The sequence below is a fragment of the Scomber japonicus genome, chromosome 5 (assembly GCF_027409825.1).
Source record: "Scomber japonicus isolate fScoJap1 chromosome 5, fScoJap1.pri, whole genome shotgun sequence".
In the NCBI taxonomy this organism is placed as follows: domain Eukaryota; kingdom Metazoa; phylum Chordata; class Actinopteri; order Scombriformes; family Scombridae; genus Scomber; species Scomber japonicus.
This window is the reverse complement of record NC_070582.1, coordinates 16098315-16122990: the sequence shown is the minus strand read 5'-3', so window position 1 is coordinate 16122990 and position 24676 is coordinate 16098315.

Below are 24676 nucleotides of genomic sequence, written 5' to 3'. Positions count from 1 at the left end.
TGCCCTCACGGTGCTTGATTTTACAAATTTTTCATTCAGGCCGCCCCTCTGGCCCCTTGTAGCAAGTTTTGGGACAATCCCCCACCCTTCCCATTTTTGAATTTTTCGACACTACCGGCCCTGTCGTTTTTTTCAATTTTTGGCCGCTTTGGAAAATCCTTCATAATTTTCACACAATGCCCTCACGGTGCTTGATTTTACAAATTTTTCATTCAGGCCGCCCCTCTGGCCCCTTGTAGCAAGTTTTGGGACAATCCCCCACCCTTCCCATTTTTGACTTTTTCGACACTACCGGCCCTGTCGTTTTTTTCAATTTTTGGCCGCTTTGGAAAATCCTTCACAATTTTCACACAATGCCCTCACGGTGCTTGATTTTACACATTTTTCATTCAGGCCGCCCCTCTGGCCCCTTGTAGCAAGTTTTGGGACAATCCCCCACCCTTCCCATTTTTGACTTTTTCGACACTACCGACCCTGTCATTTTTTTCAATTTTCACCCCTATGGAAAATCCTTCACAATTTTCACACAATGCCTTCACGGTGCTTGATTTTACACATTTTTCAATCAGCCCGCCCCTCTGGCCCCTTGTAGCAAGTTTTGGGACAATCCCCCACCCTTCCCATTTTTGACTTTTTCGACACTACCGGCCCTGTCGTTTTTTTCAATTTTTGGCCGCTTTGGAAAATCCTTCACAATTTTCACACAATGCCCTCACGGTGCTTGATTTTACACATTTTTCATTCAGGCCGCCCCTCTGGCCCCTTGTAGCAAGTTTTGGGACAATCCCCCACCCTTCCCATTTTTGACTTTTTCGACACTACCGGCCCTGTCGTTTTTTTCAATTTTTGGCCGCTTTGGAAAATCCTTCACAATTTTCACACAATGCCCTCACGGTGCTTGATTTTACAAATTTTTCATTCAGGCCGCCCCTCTGGCCCCTTGTAGCAAGTTTTGGGACAATCCCCCACCCTTCCCATTTTTGACTTTTTCGACACTACCGGCCCTGTCATTTTTTTCCATTTTTGGCCGCTTTGGAAAATCCTTCACAATTTTCACACAATGCCCTCACGGTGCTTGATTTTACACATTTTTCATTCAGGCCGCCCCTCTGGCCCCTTGTAGCAAGTTTTGGGACAATCCCCCACCCTTCCCATTTTTGACTTTTTCGACACTACCGACCCTGTCATTTTTTTCAATTTTTACCCCTATGGAAAATCCTTCACAATTTTCACACAATGCCTTCACGGTGCTTGATTTTACACATTTTTCAATCAGCCCGCCCCTCTGGCCCCTTGTAGCAAGTTTTGGGACAATCCCCCACCCTTCCCATTTTTGACTTTTTCGACACTACCGGCCCTGTCGTTTTTTTCAATTTTTGGCCGCTTTGGAAAATCCTTCACAATTTTCACACAATGCCCTCACGGTGCTTGATTTTACACATTTTTCATTCAGGCCGCCCCTCTGGCCCCTTGTAGCAAGTTTTGGGACAATCCCCCACCCTTCCCATTTTTGAATTTTTCGACACTACCGGCCCTGTCGTTTTTTTCAATTTTTGGCCGCTTTAGAAAATCCTTCATAATTTTCACACAATGCCCTCACGGTGCTTGATTTTACAAATTTTTCATTCAGGCCGCCCCTCTGGCCCCTTGTAGCAAGTTTTGGGACAATCCCCCACCCTTCCCATTTTTGATTTTTTCGACACTACCGGCCCTGTCGTTTTTTTCAATTTTTGGCCGCTTTGGAAAATCCTTCACAATTTTCACACAATGCCCTCACGGTGCTTGATTTTACACATTTTTCATTCAGGCCGCCCCTCTGGCCCCTTGTAGCAAGTTTTGGGACAATCCCCCACCCTTCCCATTTTTGAATTTTTCGACACTACCGGCCCTGTCGTTTTTTTCAATTTTTGGCCGCTTTGGAAAATCCTTCATAATTTTCACACAATGCCCTCACGGTGCTTGATTTTACAAATTTTTCATTCAGGCCGCCCCTCTGGCCCCTTGTAGCAAGTTTTGGGACAATCCCCCACCCTTCCCATTTTTGACTTTTTCGACACTACCGGCCCTGTCATTTTTTTCCATTTTTGGCCGCTTTGGAAAATCCTTCACAATTTTCACACAATGCCCTCACGGTGCTTGATTTTACACATTTTTCATTCAGGCCGCCCCTCTGGCCCCTTGTAGCAAGTTTTGGGACAATCCCCCACCCTTCCCATTTTTGACTTTTTCGACACTACCGACCCTGTCATTTTTTTCAATTTTTACCCCTATGGAAAATCCTTCACAATTTTCACACAATGCCCTCACGGTGCTTGATTTTACACATTTTTCAATCAGCCCGCCCCTCTGGCCCCTTGTAGCAAGTTTTGGGACAATCCCCCACCCTTCCCATTTTGACTTTTTCGACACTACCGGCCCTGTCATTTTTTTTCATTTTTGGCCGCTTTGGAAAATCCTTCACAATTTTCACACAATGCCCTCACGGTGCTTGATTTTACACATTTTTCATTCAGGCCGCCCCTCTGGCCCCTTGTAGCAAGTTTTGGGACAATCCCCCACCCTTCCCATTTTTGAATTTTTCGACACTACCGGCCCTGTCATTTTTTTTCAATTTTTACCCCTATGGAAAATCCTTCACAATTTTCACACAATGCCCTCACGGTGCTTGATTTTACACATTTTTCATTCAGGCCGCCCCTCTGGCCCCTTGTAGCAAGTTTTGGGACAATCCCCCACCCTTCCCATTTTTGACTTTTTCGACACTACCGACCCTGTCATTTTTTTCAATTTTTACCCCTATGGAAAATCCTTCACAATTTTCACACAATGCCCTCACGGTGCTTGATTTTACACATTTTTCAATCAGGCCGCCCCTCTGGCCCCTTGTAGCAAGTTTTGGGACAATCCCCCACCCTTCCCATTTTTGAATTTTTCGACACTACCGGCCCTGTCGTTTTTTTCAATTTTTGGCCGCTTTGGAAAATCCTTCATAATTTTCACACAATGCCCTCACGGTGCTTGATTTTACAAATTTTTCATTCAGGCCGCCCCTCTGGCCCCTTGTAGCAAGTTTTGGGACAATCCCCCACCCTTCCCATTTTTGACTTTTTCGACACTACCGACCCTGTCATTTTTTTCAATTTTTACCCCTATGGAAAATCCTTCACAATTTTCACACAATGCCTTCACGGTGCTTGATTTTACACATTTTTCAATCAGCCCGCCCCTCTGGCCCCTTGTAGCAAGTTTTGGGACAATCCCCCACCCTTCCCATTTTTGACTTTTTCGACACTACCGGCCCTGTCGTTTTTTTCAATTTTTGCCCGCTTTGGAAAAATCCTTCAAAATTTTCACACAATGCCCTCACGGTGCTTGATTTTACACATTTTTCATTCAGGCCGCCCCTCTGGCCCCTTGTAGCAAGTTTTGGGACAATCCCCCACCCTTCCCATTTTTGACTTTTTCGACACTACCGGCCCTGTCATTTTTTTCAATTTTTACCCCTATGGAAAATCCTTCACAATTTTCACACAATGCCTTCACGGTGCTTGATTTTACAAATTTTTCATTCAGGCCGCCCCTCTGGCCCCTTGTAGCAAGTTTTGGGACAATCCCCCACCCTTCCCATTTTTGAATTTTTCGACACTACCGGCCCTGTCGTTTTTTTCAATTTTTGGCCGCTTTGGAAAATCCTTCATAATTTTCACACAATGCCCTCACGGTGCTTGATTTTACAAATTTTTCATTCAGGCCGCCCCTCTGGCCCCTTGTAGCAAGTTTTGGGACAATCCCCCACCCTTCCCATTTTTGACTTTTTCGACACTACCGGCCCTGTCGTTTTTTTCAATTTTTGGCCGCTTTGGAAAATCCTTCACAATTTTCACACAATGCCCTCACGGTGCTTGATTTTACACATTTTTCATTCAGGCCGCCCCTCTGGCCCCTTGTAGCAAGTTTTGGGACAATCCCCCACCCTTCCCATTTTTGAATTTTTCGACACTACCGGCCCTGTCGTTTTTTTCAATTTTTGGCCGCTTTGGAAAATCCTTCATAATTTTCACACAATGCCCTCACGGTGCTTGATTTTACAAATTTTTCATTCAGGCCGCCCCTCTGGCCCCTTGTAGCAAGTTTTGGGACAATCCCCCACCCTTCCCATTTTTGACTTTTTCGACACTACCGACCCTGTCATTTTTTTCAATTTTTACCCCTATGGAAAATCCTTCACAATTTTCACACAATGCCCTCACGGTGCTTGATTTTACACATTTTTCAATCAGGCCGCCCCTCTGGCCCCTTGTAGCAAGTTTTGGGACAATCCCCCACCCTTCCCATTTTTGAATTTTTCGACACTACCGGCCCTGTCGTTTTTTTCAATTTTTGGCCGCTTTGGAAAATCCTTCATAATTTTCACACAATGCCCTCACGGTGCTTGATTTTACAAATTTTTCATTCAGGCCGCCCCTCTGGCCCCTTGTAGCAAGTTTTGGGACAATCCCCCACCCTTCCCATTTTTGACTTTTTCGACACTACCGACCCTGTCATTTTTTTCAATTTTTACCCCTATGGAAAATCCTTCACAATTTTCACACAATGCCTTCACGGTGCTTGATTTTACACATTTTTCAATCAGCCCGCCCCTCTGGCCCCTTGTAGCAAGTTTTGGGACAATCCCCCACCCTTCCCATTTTTGACTTTTTCGACACTACCGGCCCTGTCGTTTTTTTCAATTTTTGCCCGCTTTGGAAAAATCCTTCAAAATTTTCACACAATGCCCTCACGGTGCTTGATTTTACACATTTTTCATTCAGGCCGCCCCTCTGGCCCCTTGTAGCAAGTTTTGGGACAATCCCCCACCCTTCCCATTTTTGACTTTTTCGACACTACCGGCCCTGTCATTTTTTTCAATTTTTACCCCTATGGAAAATCCTTCACAATTTTCACACAATGCCTTCACGGTGCTTGATTTTACAAATTTTTCATTCAGGCCGCCCCTCTGGCCCCTTGTAGCAAGTTTTGGGACAATCCCCCACCCTTCCCATTTTTGAATTTTTCGACACTACCGGCCCTGTCGTTTTTTTCAGTTTTTGGCCGCTTTGGAAAATCCTTCATAATTTTCACACAATGCCCTCACGGTGCTTGATTTTACAAATTTTTCATTCAGGCCGCCCCTCTGGCCCCTTGTAGCAAGTTTTGGGACAATCCCCCACCCTTCCCATTTTTGACTTTTTCGACACTACCGGCCCTGTCGTTTTTTTCAATTTTTGGCCGCTTTGGAAAATCCTTCACAATTTTCACACAATGCCCTCACGGTGCTTGATTTTACACATTTTTCATTCAGGCCGCCCCTCTGGCCCCTTGTAGCAAGTTTTGGGACAATCCCCCACCCTTCCCATTTTTGAATTTTTCGACACTACCGGCCCTGTCGTTTTTTTCAATTTTTGGCCGCTTTGGAAAATCCTTCATAATTTTCACACAATGCCCTCACGGTGCTTGATTTTACAAATTTTTCATTCAGGCCGCCCCTCTGGCCCCTTGTAGCAAGTTTTGGGACAATCCCCCACCCTTCCCATTTTTGACTTTTTCGACACTACCGACCCTGTCATTTTTTTCAATTTTTACCCCTATGGAAAATCCTTCACAATTTTCACACAATGCCCTCACGGTGCTTGATTTTACACATTTTTCAATCAGGCCGCCCCTCTGGCCCCTTGTAGCAAGTTTTGGGACAATCCCCCACCCTTCCCATTTTTGAATTTTTCGACACTACCGGCCCTGTCGTTTTTTTCAATTTTTGGCCGCTTTGGAAAATCCTTCATAATTTTCACACAATGCCCTCACGGTGCTTGATTTTACAAATTTTTCATTCAGGCCGCCCCTCTGGCCCCTTGTAGCAAGTTTTGGGACAATCCCCCACCCTTGCCATTTTTGACTTTTTCGACACTACCGACCCTGTCATTTTTTTCAATTTTTACCCCTATGGAAAATCCTTCACAATTTTCACACAATGCCTTCACGGTGCTTGATTTTACACATTTTTCAATCAGCCCGCCCCTCTGGCCCCTTGTAGCAAGTTTTGGGACAATCCCCCACCCTTCCCATTTTTGACTTTTTCGACACTACCGGCCCTGTCTTTTTTTTCAATTTTTGCCCGCTTTGGAAAATCCTTCAAAATTTTCACACAATGCCCTCACGGTGCTTGATTTTACAAATTTTTCATTCAGGCCGCCCCTCTGGCCCCTTGTAGCAAGTTTTGGGACAATCCCCCACCCTTCCCATTTTTGACTTTTTCGACACTACCGACCCTGTCATTTTTTTCAATTTTTACCCCTATGGAAAATCCTTCACAATTTTCACACAATGCCTTCACGGTGCTTGATTTTACACATTTTTCAATCAGCCCGCCCCTCTGGCCCCTTGTAGCAAGTTTTGGGACAATCCCCCACCCTTCCCATTTTTGACTTTTTCGACACTACCGGCCCTGTCGTTTTTTTCAATTTTTGCCCGCTTTGGAAAAATCCTTCAAAATTTTCACACAATGCCCTCACGGTGCTTGATTTTACACATTTTTCATTCAGGCCGCCCCTCTGGCCCCTTGTAGCAAGTTTTGGGACAATCCCCCACCCTTCCCATTTTTGACTTTTTCGACACTACCGGCCCTGTCATTTTTTTCAATTTTTACCCCTATGGAAAATCCTTCACAATTTTCACACAATGCCTTCACGGTGCTTGATTTTACAAATTTTTCATTCAGGCCGCCCCTCTGGCCCCTTGTAGCAAGTTTTGGGACAATCCCCCACCCTTCCCATTTTTGAATTTTTCGACACTACCGGCCCTGTCGTTTTTTTCAATTTTTGGCCGCTTTGGAAAATCCTTCATAATTTTCACACAATGCCCTCACGGTGCTTGATTTTACAAATTTTTCATTCAGGCCGCACCTCTGGCCCCTTGTAGCAAGTTTTGGGACAATCCCCCACCCTTCCCATTTTTGACTTTTTCGACACTACCGGCCCTGTCGTTTTTTTCAATTTTTGGCCGCTTTGGAAAATCCTTCACAATTTTCACACAATGCCCTCACGGTGCTTGATTTTACACATTTTTCATTCAGGCCGCCCCTCTGGCCCCTTGTAGCAAGTTTTGGGACAATCCCCCACCCTTCCCATTTTTGAATTTTTCGACACTACCGGCCCTGTCGTTTTTTTCAATTTTTGGCCGCTTTGGAAAATCCTTCATAATTTTCACACAATGCCCTCACGGTGCTTGATTTTACAAATTTTTCATTCAGGCCGCCCCTCTGGCCCCTTGTAGCAAGTTTTGGGACAATCCCCCACCCTTCCCATTTTTGACTTTTTCGACACTACCGACCCTGTCATTTTTTTCAATTTTTACCCCTATGGAAAATCCTTCACAATTTTCACACAATGCCCTCACGGTGCTTGATTTTACACATTTTTCAATCAGGCCGCCCCTCTGGCCCCTTGTAGCAAGTTTTGGGACAATCCCCCACCCTTCCCATTTTTGAATTTTTCGACACTACCGGCCCTGTCGTTTTTTTCAATTTTTGGCCGCTTTGGAAAATCCTTCATAATTTTCACACAATGCCCTCACGGTGCTTGATTTTACAAATTTTTCATTCAGGCCGCCCCTCTGGCCCCTTGTAGCAAGTTTTGGGACAATCCCCCACCCTTCCCATTTTTGACTTTTTCGACACTACCGGCCCTGTCGTTTTTTTCAATTTTTGGCCGCTTTGTAAAATCCTTCACAATTTTCACACAATGCCCTCACGGTGCTTGATTTTACACATTTTTCATTCAGGCCGCCCCTCTGGCCCCTTGTAGCAAGTTTTGGGACAATCCCCCACCCTTGCCATTTTTGACTTTTTCGACACTACCGACCCTGTCATTTTTTTCAATTTTTACCCCTATGGAAAATCCTTCACAATTTTCACACAATGCCTTCACGGTGCTTGATTTTACACATTTTTCAATCAGCCCGCCCCTCTGGCCCCTTGTAGCAAGTTTTGGGACAATCCCCCACCCTTCCCATTTTTGACTTTTTCGACACTACCGGCCCTGTCTTTTTTTTCAATTTTTGCCCGCTTTGGAAAATCCTTCAAAATTTTCACACAATGCCCTCACGGTGCTTGATTTTACACATTTTTCATTCAGGCCGCCCCTCTGGCCCCTTGTAGCAAGTTTTGGGACAATCCCCCACCCTTCCCATTTTTGACTTTTTCGACACTACCGACCCTGTCATTTTTTTCAATTTTTACCCCTATGGAAAATCCTTCACAATTTTCACACAATGCCTTCACGGTGCTTGATTTTACACATTTTTCAATCAGCCCGCCCCTCTGGCCCCTTGTAGCAAGTTTTGGGACAATCCCCCACCTTTCCCATTTTTGACTTTTTCGACACTACCGGCCCTGTCATTTTTTTCAATTTTTGGCCGCTTTGGAAAATCCTTCACAATTTTCACACAATGCCCTCACGGTGCTTGATTTTACACATTTTTCATTCAGGCCGCCCCTCTGGCCCCTTGTAGCAAGTTTTGGGACAATCCCCCACCCTTCCCATTTTTGACTTTTTCGACACTACCGACCCTGTCATTTTTTTCAATTTTTACCCCTATGGAAAATCCTTCACAATTTTCACACAATGCCTTCACGGTGCTTGATTTTACACATTTTTCAATCAGCGCGCCCCTCTGGCCCCTTGTAGCAAGTTTTGGGACAATCCCCCACCCTTCCCATTTTTTACTTTTTCGACACTACCGACCCTGTCATTTTTTTCAATTTTTACCCCTATGGAAAATCCTTCACAATTTCCACACAATGCCTTCACGGTGCTTGATTTTACACATTTTTCAATCAGCCCGCCCCTCTGGCCCCTTGTAGCAAGTTTTGGGACAATCCCCCACCCTTCCCATTTTTGACTTTTTCGACACTACCGGCCCTGTCGTTTTTTTCAATTTTTGCCCGCTTTGGAAAATCCTTCAAAATTTTCACACAATGCCCTCACGGTGCTTGATTTTACACATTTTTCATTCAGGCCGCCCCTCTGGCCCCTTGTAGCAAGTTTTGGGACAATCCCCCACCCTTCCCATTTTTGACTTTTTCGACACTACTGACCCTGTCATTTTTTTCAATTTTTACCCCTATGGAAAATCCTTCACAATTTTCACACAATGCCCTCACGGTGCTTGATTTTACACATTTTTCAATCAGCCCGCCCCTCTGGCCCCTTGTAGCCGGCCCTGTCGTTTTTTTCAATTTTTGCCCGCTTTGGAAAATCCTTCAAAATTTTCACACAATGCCCTCACGGTGCTTGATTTTACAAATTTTTCATTCAGGCCGCCCCTCTGGCCCCTTGTAGCAAGTTTTGGGACAATCCCCCACCCTTCCCATTTTTGAATTTTTCGACACTACCGGCCCTGTCGTTTTTTTCAATTTTTGGCCGCTTTGGAAAATCCTTCATAATTTTCACACAATGCCCTCACGGTGCTTGATTTTACAAATTTTTCATTCAGGCCGCCCCTCTGGCCCCTTGTAGCAAGTTTTGGGACAATCCCCCACCCTTCCCATTTTTGACTTTTTCGACACTACCGACCCTGTCATTTTTTTTCAATTTTTACCCCTAAGGAAAATCCTTCACAATTTTCACACAATGCCTTCACGGTGCTTGATTTTACACATTTTTCAATCAGCCCGCCCCTCTGGCCCCTTGTAGCAAGTTTTGGGACAATCCCCCACCCTTCCCATTTTTGACTTTTTCGACACTACCGGCCCTGTCGTTTTTTTCAATTTTTGGCCGCTTTGGAAAATCCTTCACAATTTTCACACAATGCCCTCACGGTGCTTGATTTTACACATTTTTCATTCAGGCCGCCCCTCTGGCCCCTTGTAGCAAGTTTTGGGACAATCCCCCACCCTTCCCATTTTTGACTTTTTCGACACTACCGGCCCTGTCGTTTTTTTCAATTTTTGGCCGCTTTGTAAAATCCTTCACAATTTTCACACAATGCCCTCACGGTGCTTGATTTTACACATTTTTCATTCAGGCCGCCCCTCTGGCCCCTTGTAGCAAGTTTTGGGACAATCCCCCACCCTTCCCATTTTTGACTTTTTCGACACTACCGACCCTGTCATTTTTTTCAATTTTTACCCCTAAGGAAAATCCTTCACAATTTTCACACAATGCCTTCACGGTGCTTGATTTTACACATTTTTCAATCAGCCCGCCCCTCTGGCCCCTTGTAGCAAGTTTTGGGACAATCCCCCACCCTTCCCATTTTTGACTTTTTCGACACTACCGGCCCTGTCGTTTTTTTCAATTTTTGGCCGCTTTGGAAAATCCTTCACAATTTTCACACAATGCCCTCACGGTGCTTGATTTTACACATTTTTCATTCAGGCCGCCCCTCTGGCCCCTTGTAGCAAGTTTTGGGACAATCCCCCACCCTTCCCATTTTTGACTTTTTCGACACTACCGGCCCTGTCGTTTTTTTCAATTTTTGGCCGCTTTGTAAAATCCTTCACAATTTTCACACAATGCCCTCACGGTGCTTGATTTTACACATTTTTCATTCAGGCCGCCCCTCTGGCCCCTTGTAGCAAGTTTTGGGACAATCCCCCACCCTTCCCATTTTTGACTTTTTCGACACTACCGACCCTGTCATTTTTTTCAATTTTTACCCCTATGGAAAATCCTTCACAATTTTCACACAATGCCTTCACGGTGCTTGATTTTACACATTTTTCAATCAGCCCGCCCCTCTGGCCCCTTGTAGCAAGTTTTGGGACAATCCCCCACCCTTCCCATTTTTGACTTTTTCGACACTACCGGCCCTGTCGTTTTTTTCAATTTTTGGCCGCTTTGGAAAATCCTTCACAATTTTCACACAATGCCCTCACGGTGCTTGATTTTACACATTTTTCATTCAGGCCGCCCCTCTGGCCCCTTGTAGCAAGTTTTGGGACAATCCCCCACCCTTCCCATTTTTGACTTTTTCGACACTACCGACCCTGTCATTTTTTTCAATTTTTACCCCTATGGAAAATCCTTCACAATTTTCACACAATGCCTTCACGGTGCTTGATTTTACAAATTTTTCATTCAGGCCGCCCCTCTGGCCCCTTGTAGCAAGTTTTGGGACAATCCCCCACCCTTCCCATTTTTGAATTTTTCGACACTACCGGCCCTGTCGTTTTTTTCAATTTTTGGCCGCTTTGGAAAATCCTTCATAATTTTCACACAATGCCCTCACGGTGCTTGATTTTACAAATTTTTCATTCAGGCCGCCCCTCTGGCCCCTTGTAGCAAGTTTTGGGACAATCCCCCACCCTTCCCATTTTTGACTTTTTCGACACTACCGGCCCTGTCGTTTTTTTCAATTTTTGGCCGCTTTGGAAAATCCTTCACAATTTTCACACAATGCCCTCACGGTGCTTGATTTTACACATTTTTCATTCAGGCCGCCCCTCTGGCCCCTTGTAGCAAGTTTTGGGACAATCCCCCACCCTTCCCATTTTTGAATTTTTCGACACTACCGGCCCTGTCGTTTTTTTCAATTTTTGGCCGCTTTGGAAAATCCTTCATAATTTTCACACAATGCCCTCACGGTGCTTGATTTTACAAATTTTTCATTCAGGCCGCCCCTCTGGCCCCTTGTAGCAAGTTTTGGGACAATCCCCCACCCTTCCCATTTTTGAATTTTTCGACACTACCGGCCCTGTCATTTTTTTCCATTTTTGGCCGCTTTGGAAAATCCTTCACAATTTTCACACAATGCCCTCACGGTGCTTGATTTTACACATTTTTCATTCAGGCCGCCCCTCTGGCCCCTTGTAGCAAGTTTTGGGACAATCCCCCACCCTTCCCATTTTTGACTTTTTCGACACTACCGACCCTGTCATTTTTTTCAATTTTTACCCCTATGGAAAATCCTTCACAATTTTCACACAATGCCCTCACGGTGCTTGATTTTACACATTTTTCAATCAGGCCGCCCCTCTGGCCCCTTGTAGCAAGTTTTGGGACAATCCCCCACCCTTCCCATTTTTGACTTTTTCGACACTACCGACCCTGTCATTTTTTTCAATTTTTACCCCTATGGAAAATCCTTCACAATTTTCACACAATGCCTTCACGGTGCTTGATTTTACACATTTTTCAATCAGCCCGCCCCTCTGGCCCCTTGTAGCAAGTTTTGGGACAATCCCCCACCCTTCCCATTTTTGACTTTTTCGACACTACCGGCCCTGTCGTTTTTTTCAATTTTTGCCCGCTTTGGAAAATCCTTCACAATTTTCACACAATGCCCTCACGGTGCTTGATTTTACACATTTTTCATTCAGGCCGCCCCTCTGGCCCCTTGTAGCAAGTTTTGGGACAATCCCCCACCCTTCCCATTTTTGACTTTTTCGACACTACCGACCCTGTCATTTTTTTCAATTTTTACCCCTATGGAAAATCCTTCACAATTTTCACACAATGCCTTCACGGTGCTTGATTTTACAAATTTTTCATTCAGGCCGCCCCTCTGGCCCCTTGTAGCAAGTTTTGGGACAATCCCCCACCCTTCCCATTTTTGAATTTTTCGACACTACCGGCCCTGTCGTTTTTTTCAATTTTTGGCCGCTTTGGAAAATCCTTCATAATTTTCACACAATGCCCTCACGGTGCTTGATTTTACAAATTTTTCATTCAGGCCGCCCCTCTGGCCCCTTGTAGCAAGTTTTGGGACAATCCCCCACCCTTCCCATTTTTGACTTTTTCGACACTACCGGCCCTGTCGTTTTTTTCAATTTTTGGCCGCTTTGGAAAATCCTTCACAATTTTCACACAATGCCCTCACGGTGCTTGATTTTACACATTTTTCATTCAGGCCGCCCCTCTGGCCCCTTGTAGCAAGTTTTGGGACAATCCCCCACCCTTCCCATTTTTGAATTTTTCGACACTACCGGCCCTGTCGTTTTTTTCAATTTTTGGCCGCTTTGGAAAATCCTTCATAATTTTCACACAATGCCCTCACGGTGCTTGATTTTACAAATTTTTCATTCAGGCCGCCCCTCTGGCCCCTTGTAGCAAGTTTTGGGACAATCCCCCACCCTTCCCATTTTTGAATTTTTCGACACTACCGGCCCTGTCATTTTTTTCCATTTTTGGCCGCTTTGGAAAATCCTTCACAATTTTCACACAATGCCCTCACGGTGCTTGATTTTACACATTTTTCATTCAGGCCGCCCCTCTGGCCCCTTGTAGCAAGTTTTGGGACAATCCCCCACCCTTCCCATTTTTGACTTTTTCGACACTACCGACCCTGTCATTTTTTTCAATTTTTACCCCTATGGAAAATCCTTCACAATTTTCACACAATGCCCTCACGGTGCTTGATTTTACACATTTTTCAATCAGGCCGCCCCTCTGGCCCCTTGTAGCAAGTTTTGGGACAATCCCCCACCCTTCCCATTTTTGAATTTTTCGACACTACCGGCCCTGTCGTTTTTTTCAATTTTTGGCCGCTTTGGAAAATCCTTCATAATTTTCACACAATGCCCTCACGGTGCTTGATTTTACAAATTTTTCATTCAGGCCGCCCCTCTGGCCCCTTGTAGCAAGTTTTGGGACAATCCCCCACCCTTCCCATTTTTGACTTTTTCGACACTACCGGCCCTGTCGTTTTTTTCAATTTTTGGCCGCTTTGTAAAATCCTTCACAATTTTCACACAATGCCCTCACGGTGCTTGATTTTACACATTTTTCATTCAGGCCGCCCCTCTGGCCCCTTGTAGCAAGTTTTGGGACAATCCCCCACCCTTGCCATTTTTGACTTTTTCGACACTACCGACCCTGTCATTTTTTTCAATTTTTACCCCTATGGAAAATCCTTCACAATTTTCACACAATGCCTTCACGGTGCTTGATTTTACACATTTTTCAATCAGCCCGCCCCTCTGGCCCCTTGTAGCAAGTTTTGGGACAATCCCCCACCCTTCCCATTTTTGACTTTTTCGACACTACCGGCCCTGTCTTTTTTTTCAATTTTTGCCCGCTTTGGAAAATCCTTCAAAATTTTCACACAATGCCCTCACGGTGCTTGATTTTACACATTTTTCATTCAGGCCGCCCCTCTGGCCCCTTGTAGCAAGTTTTGGGACAATCCCCCACCCTTCCCATTTTTGAATTTTTCGACACTACCGGCCCTGTCGTTTTTTTCAATTTTTGGCCTCTTTGGAAAATCCTTCATAATTTTCACACAATGCCCTCACGGTGCTTGATTTTACACATTTTTCATTCAGGCCGCCCCTCTGGCCCCTTGTAGCAAGTTTTGGGACAATCCCCCACCCTTCCCATTTTTGACTTTTTCGACACTACCGGCCCTGTCGTTTTTTTCAATTTTTGGCCGCTTTGGAAAATCCTTCACAATTTTCACACAATGCCCTCACGGTGCTTGATTTTACACATTTTTCATTCAGGCCGCCCCTCTGGCCCCTTGTAGCAAGTTTTGGGACAATCCCCCACCCTTCCCATTTTTGACTTTTTCGACACTACCGACCCTGTCATTTTTTTCAATTTTTACCCCTATGGAAAATCCTTCACAATTTCCACACAATGCCTTCACGGTGCTTGATTTTACACATTTTTCAATCAGCCCGCCCCTCTGGCCCCTTGTAGCAAGTTTTGGGACAATCCCCCACCCTTCCCATTTTTGACTTTTTCGACACTACCGGCCCTGTCGTTTTTTTCAATTTTTGCCCGCTTTAGAAAATCCTTAAAAATTTTCACACAATGCCCTCACGGTGCTTGATTTTACACATTTTTCATTCAGGCCGCCCCTCTGGCCCCTTGTAGCAAGTTTTGGGACAATCCCCCACCCTTCCCATTTTTGACTTTTTCGACACTACCGACCCTGTCATTTTTTTCAATTTTTACCCCTATGGAAAATCCTTCACAATTTTCACACAATGCCCTCACGGTGCTTGATTTTACACATTTTTCAATCAGCCCGCCCATCTGGCCCCTTGTAGCAAGTTTTGGGACAATCCCCCACCCTTCCCATTTTTGACTTTTTCGACACTACCGGCCCTGTCGTTTTTTTCAATTTTTGGCCGCTTTGGAAAATCCTTCATAATTTTCACACAATGCCCTCACGGTGCTTGATTTTACAAATTTTTCATTCAGGCCGCCCCTCTGGCCCCTTGTAGCAAGTTTTGGGACAATCCCCCACCCTTCCCATTTTTGAATTTTTCGACACTACCGGCCCTGTCGTTTTTTTCAATTTTTGGCCGCTTTGGAAAATCCTTCATAATTTTCACACAATGCCCTCACGGTGCTTGATTTTACAAATTTTTCATTCAGGCCGCCCCTCTGGCCCCTTGTAGCAAGTTTTGGGACAATCCCCCACCCTTCCCATTTTTGACTTTTTCGACACTACCGGCCCTGTCGTTTTTTTCAATTTTTGGCCGCTTTGGAAAATCCTTCACAATTTTCACACAATGCCCTCACGGTGCTTGATTTTACACATTTTTCATTCAGGCCGCCCCTCTGGCCCCTTGTAGCAAGTTTTGGGACAATCCCCCACCCTTCCCATTTTTGACTTTTTCGACACTACCGACCCTGTCATTTTTTTCAATTTTTACCCCTATGGAAAATCCTTCACAATTTTCACACAATGCCTTCACGGTGCTTGATTTTACACATTTTTCAATCAGCCCGCCCCTCTGGCCCCTTGTAGCAAGTTTTGGGACAATCCCCCACCCTTCCCATTTTTGACTTTTTCGACACTACCGGCCCTGTCGTTTTTTTCAATTTTTGGCCGCTTTGGAAAATCCTTCACAATTTTCACACAATGCCCTCACGGTGCTTGATTTTACACATTTTTCATTCAGGCCGCCCCTCTGGCCCCTTGTAGCAAGTTTTGGGACAATCCCCCACCCTTCCCATTTTTGAATTTTTCGACACTACCGGCCCTGTCGTTTTTTTCAATTTTTGGCCGCTTTAGAAAATCCTTCATAATTTTCACACAATGCCCTCACGGTGCTTGATTTTACAAATTTTTCATTCAGGCCGCCCCTCTGGCCCCTTGTAGCAAGTTTTGGGACAATCCCCCACCCTTCCCATTTTTGACTTTTTCGACACTACCGGCCCTGTCGTTTTTTTCAATTTTTGGCCGCTTTGGAAAATCCTTCACAATTTTCACACAATGCCCTCACGGTGCTTGATTTTACACATTTTTCATTCAGGCCGCCCCTCTGGCCCCTTGTAGCAAGTTTTGGGACAATCCCCCACCCTTCCCATTTTTGAATTTTTCGACACTACCGGCCCTGTCGTTTTTTTCAATTTTTGGCCGCTTTGGAAAATCCTTCATAATTTTCACACAATGCCCTCACGGTGCTTGATTTTACAAATTTTTCATTCAGGCCGCCCCTCTGGCCCCTTGTAGCAAGTTTTGGGACAATCCCCCACCCTTCCCATTTTTTACTTTTTCGACACTACCGGCCCTGTCATTTTTTTCCATTTTTGGCCGCTTTGGAAAATCCTTCACAATTTTCACACAATGCCCTCACGGTGCTTGATTTTACACATTTTTCATTCAGGCCGCCCCTCTGGCCCCTTGTAGCAAGTTTTGGGACAATCCCCCACCCTTCCCATTTTTGACTTTTTCGACACTACCGACCCTGTCATTTTTTTCAATTTTTGGCCGCTTTGGAAAATCCTTCATAATTTTCACACAATGCCCTCACGGTGCTTGATTTTACAAATTTTTCATTCAGGCCGCCCCTCTGGCCCCTTGTAGCAAGTTTTGGGACAATCCCCCACCCTTCCCATTTTTGAATTTTTCGACACTACCGGCCCTGTCGTTTTTTTCAATTTTTGGCCGCTTTGGAAAATCCTTCATAATTTTCACACAATGCCCTCACGGTGCTTGATTTTACAAATTTTTCATTCAGGCCGCCCCTCTGGCCCCTTGTAGCAAGTTTTGGGACAATCCCCCACCCTTCCCATTTTTGACTTTTTCGACACTACCGGCCCTGTCGTTTTTTTCAATTTTTGGCCGCTTTGGAAAATCCTTCACAATTTTCACACAATGCCCTCACGGTGCTTGATTTTACACATTTTTCATTCAGGCCGCCCCTCTGGCCCCTTGTAGCAAGTTTTGGGACAATCCCCCACCCTTCCCATTTTTGACTTTTTCGACACTACCGACCCTGTCATTTTTTTCAATTTTTACCCCTATGGAAAATCCTTCACAATTTTCACACAATGCCTTCACGGTGCTTGATTTTACACATTTTTCAATCAGCCCGCCCCTCTGGCCCCTTGTAGCAAGTTTTGGGACAATCCCCCACCCTTCCCATTTTTGACTTTTTCGACACTACCGGCCCTGTCGTTTTTTTCAATTTTTGGCCGCTTTGGAAAATCCTTCACAATTTTCACACAATGCCCTCACGGTGCTTGATTTTACACATTTTTCATTCAGGCCGCCCCTCTGGCCCCTTGTAGCAAGTTTTGGGACAATCCCCCACCCTTCCCATTTTTGAATTTTTCGACACTACCGGCCCTGTCGTTTTTTTCAATTTTTGGCCGCTTTAGAAAATCCTTCATAATTTTCACACAATGCCCTCACGGTGCTTGATTTTACAAATTTTTCATTCAGGCCGCCCCTCTGGCCCCTTGTAGCAAGTTTTGGGACAATCCCCCACCCTTCCCATTTTTGACTTTTTCGACACTACCGGCCCTGTCGTTTTTTTCAATTTTTGGCCGCTTTGGAAAATCCTTCACAATTTTCACACAATGCCCTCACGGTGCTTGATTTTACACATTTTTCATTCAGGCCGCCCCTCTGGCCCCTTGTAGCAAGTTTTGGGACAATCCCCCACCCTTCCCATTTTTGAATTTTTCGACACTACCGGCCCTGTCGTTTTTTTCAATTTTTGGCCGCTTTGGAAAATCCTTCATAATTTTCACACAATGCCCTCACGGTGCTTGATTTTACAAATTTTTCATTCAGGCCGCCCCTCTGGCCCCTTGTAGCAAGTTTTGGGACAATCCCCCACCCTTCCCATTTTTTACTTTTTCGACACTACCGGCCCTGTCATTTTTTTCCATTTTTGGCCGCTTTGGAAAATCCTTCACAATTTTCACACAATGCCCTCACGGTGCTTGATTTTACACATTTTTCATTCAGGCCGCCCCTCTGGCCCCTTGTAGCAAGTTTTGGGACAATCCCCCACCCTTCCCATTTTTGACTTTTTCGACACTACCGACCCTGTCATTTTTTTCAATTTTTACCCCTATGGAAAATCCTTCACAATTTGCACACAATGCCCTCACGGTGCTTGATTTTACACATTTTTCAATCAGCCCGCCCCTCTGGCCCCTTGTAGCAAGTTTTGGGACAATCCCCCACCCTTCCCATTTTTGACTTTTTCGACACTACCGGCCCTGTCATTTTTTTTCATTTTTGGCCGCTTTGGAAAATCCTTCACAATTTTCACACAATGCCCTCACGGTGCTTGATTTTACACATTTTTCATTCAGGCCGCCCCTCTGGCCCCTTGTAGCAAGTTTTGGGACAATCCCCCACCCATCCCATTTTTGACTTTTTCGACACTACCGACCCTGTCATTTTTTTTCAATTTTTACCCCTATGGAAAATCCTTCACAATTTTCACACAATGCCCTCACGGTGCTTGATTTTACACATTTTTCATTCAGGCCGCCCCTCTGGCCCCTTGTAGCAAGTTTTGGGACAATCCCCCACCCTTCCCATTTTTGACTTTTTCGACACTACCGGCCCTGTCGTTTTTTTCAATTTTTGGCCGCTTTGGAAAATCCTTCACAATTTTCACACAATGCCCTCACGGTGCTTGATTTTACAAATTTTTCATTCAGGCCGCCCCTCTGGCCCCTTGTAGCAAGTTTTGGGACAATCCCCCACCCTTCCCATTTTTGAATTTTTCGACACTACCGGCCCTGTCGTTTTTTCAATTTTTGGCCGCTTTGGAAAATCCTTCATAATTTTCACACAATGCCCTCACGGTGCTTGATTTTACAAATTTTTCATTCAGGCCGCCCCTCTGGCCCCTTGTAGCAAGTTTTGGGACAATCCCCCACCCTTCCCATTTTTGACTTTTTCGACACTACCGGCCCTGTCGTTTTTTTCAATTTTTGGCCGCTTTGGAAAATCCTTCACAATTTTCACACAATGCCCTCACGGTGCTTGATTTTACACATTTTTCATTCAGGCCGCCCCTCTGGCCCCTTGTAGCAAGTTTTGGGACAATCCCCCACCCTTCCCATTTTTGAATTTTTCGACACTACCGGCCCTGTCGTTTTTTTCAATTTTTGGCCGCTTTGGAAAATCCTTCATAATTTTCACACAATGCCCTCACGGTGCTTGATTTTACAAATTTTTCATTCAGGCCGCCCCTCTGGCCCCTTGTAGCAAGTTTTGGGACAATCCCCCACCCTTCCCATTTTTGAATTTTTCGACACTACCGGCCCTGTCATTTTTTTCCATTTTTGGCCGCTTTGGAAAATCCTTCACAATTTTCACACAATGCCCTCACGGTGCTTGATTTTACACATTTTTCATTCAGGCCGCCCCTCTGGCCCCTTGTAGCAAGTTTTGGGACAATCCCCCACCCTTCCCATTTTTGACTTTTTCGACACTACCGACCCTGTCATTTTTTTCAATTTTTACCCCTATGGAAAATCCTTCACAATTTTCACACAATGCCCTCACGGTGCTTGATTTTACACATTTTTCAATCAGGCCGCCCCTCTGGCCCCTTGTAGCAAGTTTTGGGACAATCCCCCACCCTTCCCATTTTTGAATTTTTCGACACTACCGGCCCTGTCGTTTTTTTCAATTTTTGGCCGCTTTGGAAAATCCTTCATAATTTTCACACAATGCCCTCACGGTGCTTGATTTTACAAATTTTTCATTCAGGCCGCCCCTCTGGCCCCTTGTAGCAAGTTTTGGGACAATCCCCCACCCTTCCCATTTTTGACTTTTTCGACACTACCGGCCCTGTCGTTTTTTTCAATTTTTGGCCGCTTTGGAAAATCCTTCACAATTTTCACACAATGCCCTCACGGTGCTTGATTTTACACATTTTTCATTCAGGCCGCCCCTCTGGCCCCTTGTAGCAAGTTTTGGGACAATCCCCCACCCTTCCCATTTTTGACTTTTTCGACACTACCGACCCTGTCATTTTTTTCAATTTTTACCCCTATGGAAAATCCTTCACAATTTTCACACAATGCCTTCACGGTGCTTGATTTTACACATTTTTCAATCAGCCCGCCCCTCTGGCCCCTTGTAGCAAGTTTTGGGACAATCCCCCACCCTTCCCATTTTTGACTTTTTCGACACTACCGGCCCTGTCGTTTTTTTCAATTTTTGGCCGCTTTGGAAAATCCTTCACAATTTTCACACAATGCCCTCACGGTGCTTGATTTTACACATTTTTCATTCAGGCCGCCCCTCTGGCCCCTTGTAGCAAGTTTTGGGACAATCCCCCACCCTTCCCATTTTTGAATTTTTCGACACTACCGGCCCTGTCGTTTTTTTCAATTTTTGGCCGCTTTAGAAAATCCTTCATAATTTTCACACAATGCCCTCACGGTGCTTGATTTTACAAATTTTTCATTCAGGCCGCCCCTCTGGCCCCTTGTAGCAAGTTTTGGGACAATCCCCCACCCTTCCCATTTTTGACTTTTTCGACACTACCGGCCCTGTCGTTTTTTTCAATTTTTGGCCGCTTTGGAAAATCCTTCACAATTTTCACACAATGCCCTCACGGTGCTTGATTTTACACATTTTTCATTCAGGCCGCCCCTCTGGCCCCTTGTAGCAAGTTTTGGGACAATCCCCCACCCTTCCCATTTTTGAATTTTTCGACACTACCGGCCCTGTCGTTTTTTTCAATTTTTGGCCGCTTTGGAAAATCCTTCATAATTTTCACACAATGCCCTCACGGTGCTTGATTTTACAAATTTTTCATTCAGGCCGCCCCTCTGGCCCCTTGTAGCAAGTTTTGGGACAATCCCCCACCCTTCCCATTTTTTACTTTTTCGACACTACCGGCCCTGTCATTTTTTTCCATTTTTGGCCGCTTTGGAAAATCCTTCACAATTTTCACACAATGCCCTCACGGTGCTTGATTTTACACATTTTTCATTCAGGCCGCCCCTCTGGCCCCTTGTAGCAAGTTTTGGGACAATCCCCCACCCTTCCCATTTTTGACTTTTTCGACACTACCGACCCTGTCATTTTTTTCAATTTTTACCCCTATGGAAAATCCTTCACAATTTGCACACAATGCCCTCACGGTGCTTGATTTTACACATTTTTCAATCAGCCCGCCCCTCTGGCCCCTTGTAGCAAGTTTTGGGACAATCCCCCACCCTTCCCATTTTTGACTTTTTCGACACTACCGGCCCTGTCATTTTTTTTCATTTTTGGCCGCTTTGGAAAATCCTTCACAATTTTCACACAATGCCCTCACGGTGCTTGATTTTACACATTTTTCATTCAGGCCGCCCCTCTGGCCCCTTGTAGCAAGTTTTGGGACAATCCCCCACCCATCCCATTTTTGACTTTTTCGACACTACCGACCCTGTCATTTTTTTTCAATTTTTACCCCTATGGAAAATCCTTCACAATTTTCACACAATGCCCTCACGGTGCTTGATTTTACAAATTTTTCATTCAGGCCGCCCCTCTGGCCCCTTGTAGCAAGTTTTGGGACAATCCCCCACCCTTCCCATTTTTGACTTTTTCGACACTACCGGCCCTGTCGTTTTTTTCAATTTTTGGCCGCTTTGGAAAATCCTTCACAATTTTCACACAATGCCCTCACGGTGCTTGATTTTACAAATTTTTCATTCAGGCCGCCCCTCTGGCCCCTTGTAGCAAGTTTTGGGACAATCCCCCACCCTTCCCATTTTTGAATTTTTCGACACTACCGGCCCTGTCGTTTTTTCAATTTTTGGCCGCTTTGGAAAATCCTTCATAATTTTCACACAATGCCCTCACGGTGCTTGATTTTACAAATTTTTCATTCAGGCCGCCCCTCTGGCCCCTTGTAGCAAGTTTTGGGACAATCCCCCACCCTTCCCATTTTTGACTTTTTCGACACTACCGGCCCTGTCGTTTTTTTCAATTTTTGGCCGCTTTGGAAAATCCTTCACAATTTTCACACAATGCCCTCACGGTGCTTGATTTTACACATTTTTCATTCAGGCCGCCCCTCTGGCCCCTTGTAGCAAGTTTTGGGACAATCCCCCACCCTTCCCATTTTTGAATTTTTCGACACTACCGGCCCTGTCGTTTTTTTCAATTTTTGGCCGCTTTGGAAAATCCTTCATAATTTTCACACAATGCCCTCACGGTGCTTGATTTTACAAATTTTTCATTCAGGCCGCCCCTCTGGCCCCTTGTAGCAAGTTTTGGGACAATCCCCCACCCTTCCCATTTTTGAATTTTTCGACACTACCGGCCCTGTCATTTTTTTCCATTTTTGGCCGCTTTGGAAAATCCTTCACAATTTTCACACAATGCCCTCACGGTGCTTGATTTTACACATTTTTCATTCAGGCCGCCCCTCTGGCCCCTTGTAGCAAGTTTTGGGACAATCCCCCACCCTTCCCATTTTTGACTTTTTCGACACTACCGACCCTGTCATTTTTTTCAATTTTTACCCCTATGGAAAATCCTTCACAATTTTCACACAATGCCCTCACGGTGCTTGATTTTACACATTTTTCAATCAGGCCGCCCCTCTGGCCCCTTGTAGCAAGTTTTGGGACAATCCCCCACCCTTCCCATTTTTGAATTTTTCGACACTACCGGCCCTGTCGTTTTTTTCAATTTTTGGCCGCTTTGGAAAATCCTTCATAATTTTCACACAATGCCCTCACGGTGCTTGATTTTACAAATTTTTCATTCAGGCCGCCCCTCTGGCCCCTTGTAGCAAGTTTTGGGACAATCCCCCACCCTTCCCATTTTTGACTTTTTCGACACTACCGGCCCTGTCGTTTTTTTCAATTTTTGGCCGCTTTGTAAAATCCTTCACAATTTTCACACAATGCCCTCACGGTGCTTGATTTTACACATTTTTCATTCAGGCCGCCCCTCTGGCCCCTTGTAGCAAGTTTTGGGACAATCCCCCACCCTTGCCATTTTTGACTTTTTCGACACTACCGACCCTGTCATTTTTTTCAATTTTTACCCCTATGGAAAATCCTTCACAATTTTCACACAATGCCTTCACGGTGCTTGATTTTACACATTTTTCAATCAGCCCGCCCCTCTGGCCCCTTGTAGCAAGTTTTGGGACAAACCCCCACCCTTCCCATTTTTGACTTTTTCGACACTACCGGCCCTGTCTTTTTTTTCAATTTTTGCCCGCTTTGGAAAATCCTTCAAAATTTTCACACAATGCCCTCACGGTGCTTGATTTTACACATTTTTCATTCAGGCCGCCCCTCTGGCCCCTTGTAGCAAGTTTTGGGACAATCCCCCACCCTTCCCATTTTTGAATTTTTCGACACTACCGGCCCTGTCGTTTTTTTCAATTTTTGGCCTCTTTGGAAAATCCTTCATAATTTTCACACAATGCCCTCACGGTGCTTGATTTTACACATTTTTCATTCAGGCCGCCCCTCTGGCCCCTTGTAGCAAGTTTTGGGACAATCCCCCACCCTTCCCATTTTTGACTTTTTCGACACTACCGGCCCTGTCGTTTTTTTCAATTTTTGGCCGCTTTGGAAAATCCTTCACAATTTTCACACAATGCCCTCACGGTGCTTGATTTTACACATTTTTCATTCAGGCCGCCCCTCTGGCCCCTTGTAGCAAGTTTTGGGACAATCCCCCACCCTTCCCATTTTTGACTTTTTCGACACTACCGACCCTGTCATTTTTTTCAATTTTTACCCCTATGGAAAATCCTTCACAATTTCCACACAATGCCTTCACGGTGCTTGATTTTACACATTTTTCAATCAGCCCGCCCCTCTGGCCCCTTGTAGCAAGTTTTGGGACAATCCCCCACCCTTCCCATTTTTGACTTTTTCGACACTACCGGCCCTGTCGTTTTTTTCAATTTTTGCCCGCTTTAGAAAATCCTTAAAAATTTTCACACAATGCCCTCACGGTGCTTGATTTTACACATTTTTCATTCAGGCCGCCCCTCTGGCCCCTTGTAGCAAGTTTTGGGACAATCCCCCACCCTTCCCATTTTTGACTTTTTCGACACTACCGACCCTGTCATTTTTTTCAATTTTTACCCCTATGGAAAATCCTTCACAATTTTCACACAATGCCCTCACGGTGCTTGATTTTACACATTTTTCAATCAGCCCGCCCATCTGGCCCCTTGTAGCAAGTTTTGGGACAATCCCCCACCCTTCCCATTTTTGACTTTTTCGACACTACCGGCCCTGTCGTTTTTTTCAATTTTTGGCCGCTTTGGAAAATCCTTCATAATTTTCACACAATGCCCTCACGGTGCTTGATTTTACAAATTTTTCATTCAGGCCGCCCCTCTGGCCCCTTGTAGCAAGTTTTGGGACAATCCCCCACCCTTCCCATTTTTGAATTTTTCGACACTACCGGCCCTGTCGTTTTTTTCAATTTTTGGCCGCTTTGGAAAATCCTTCAT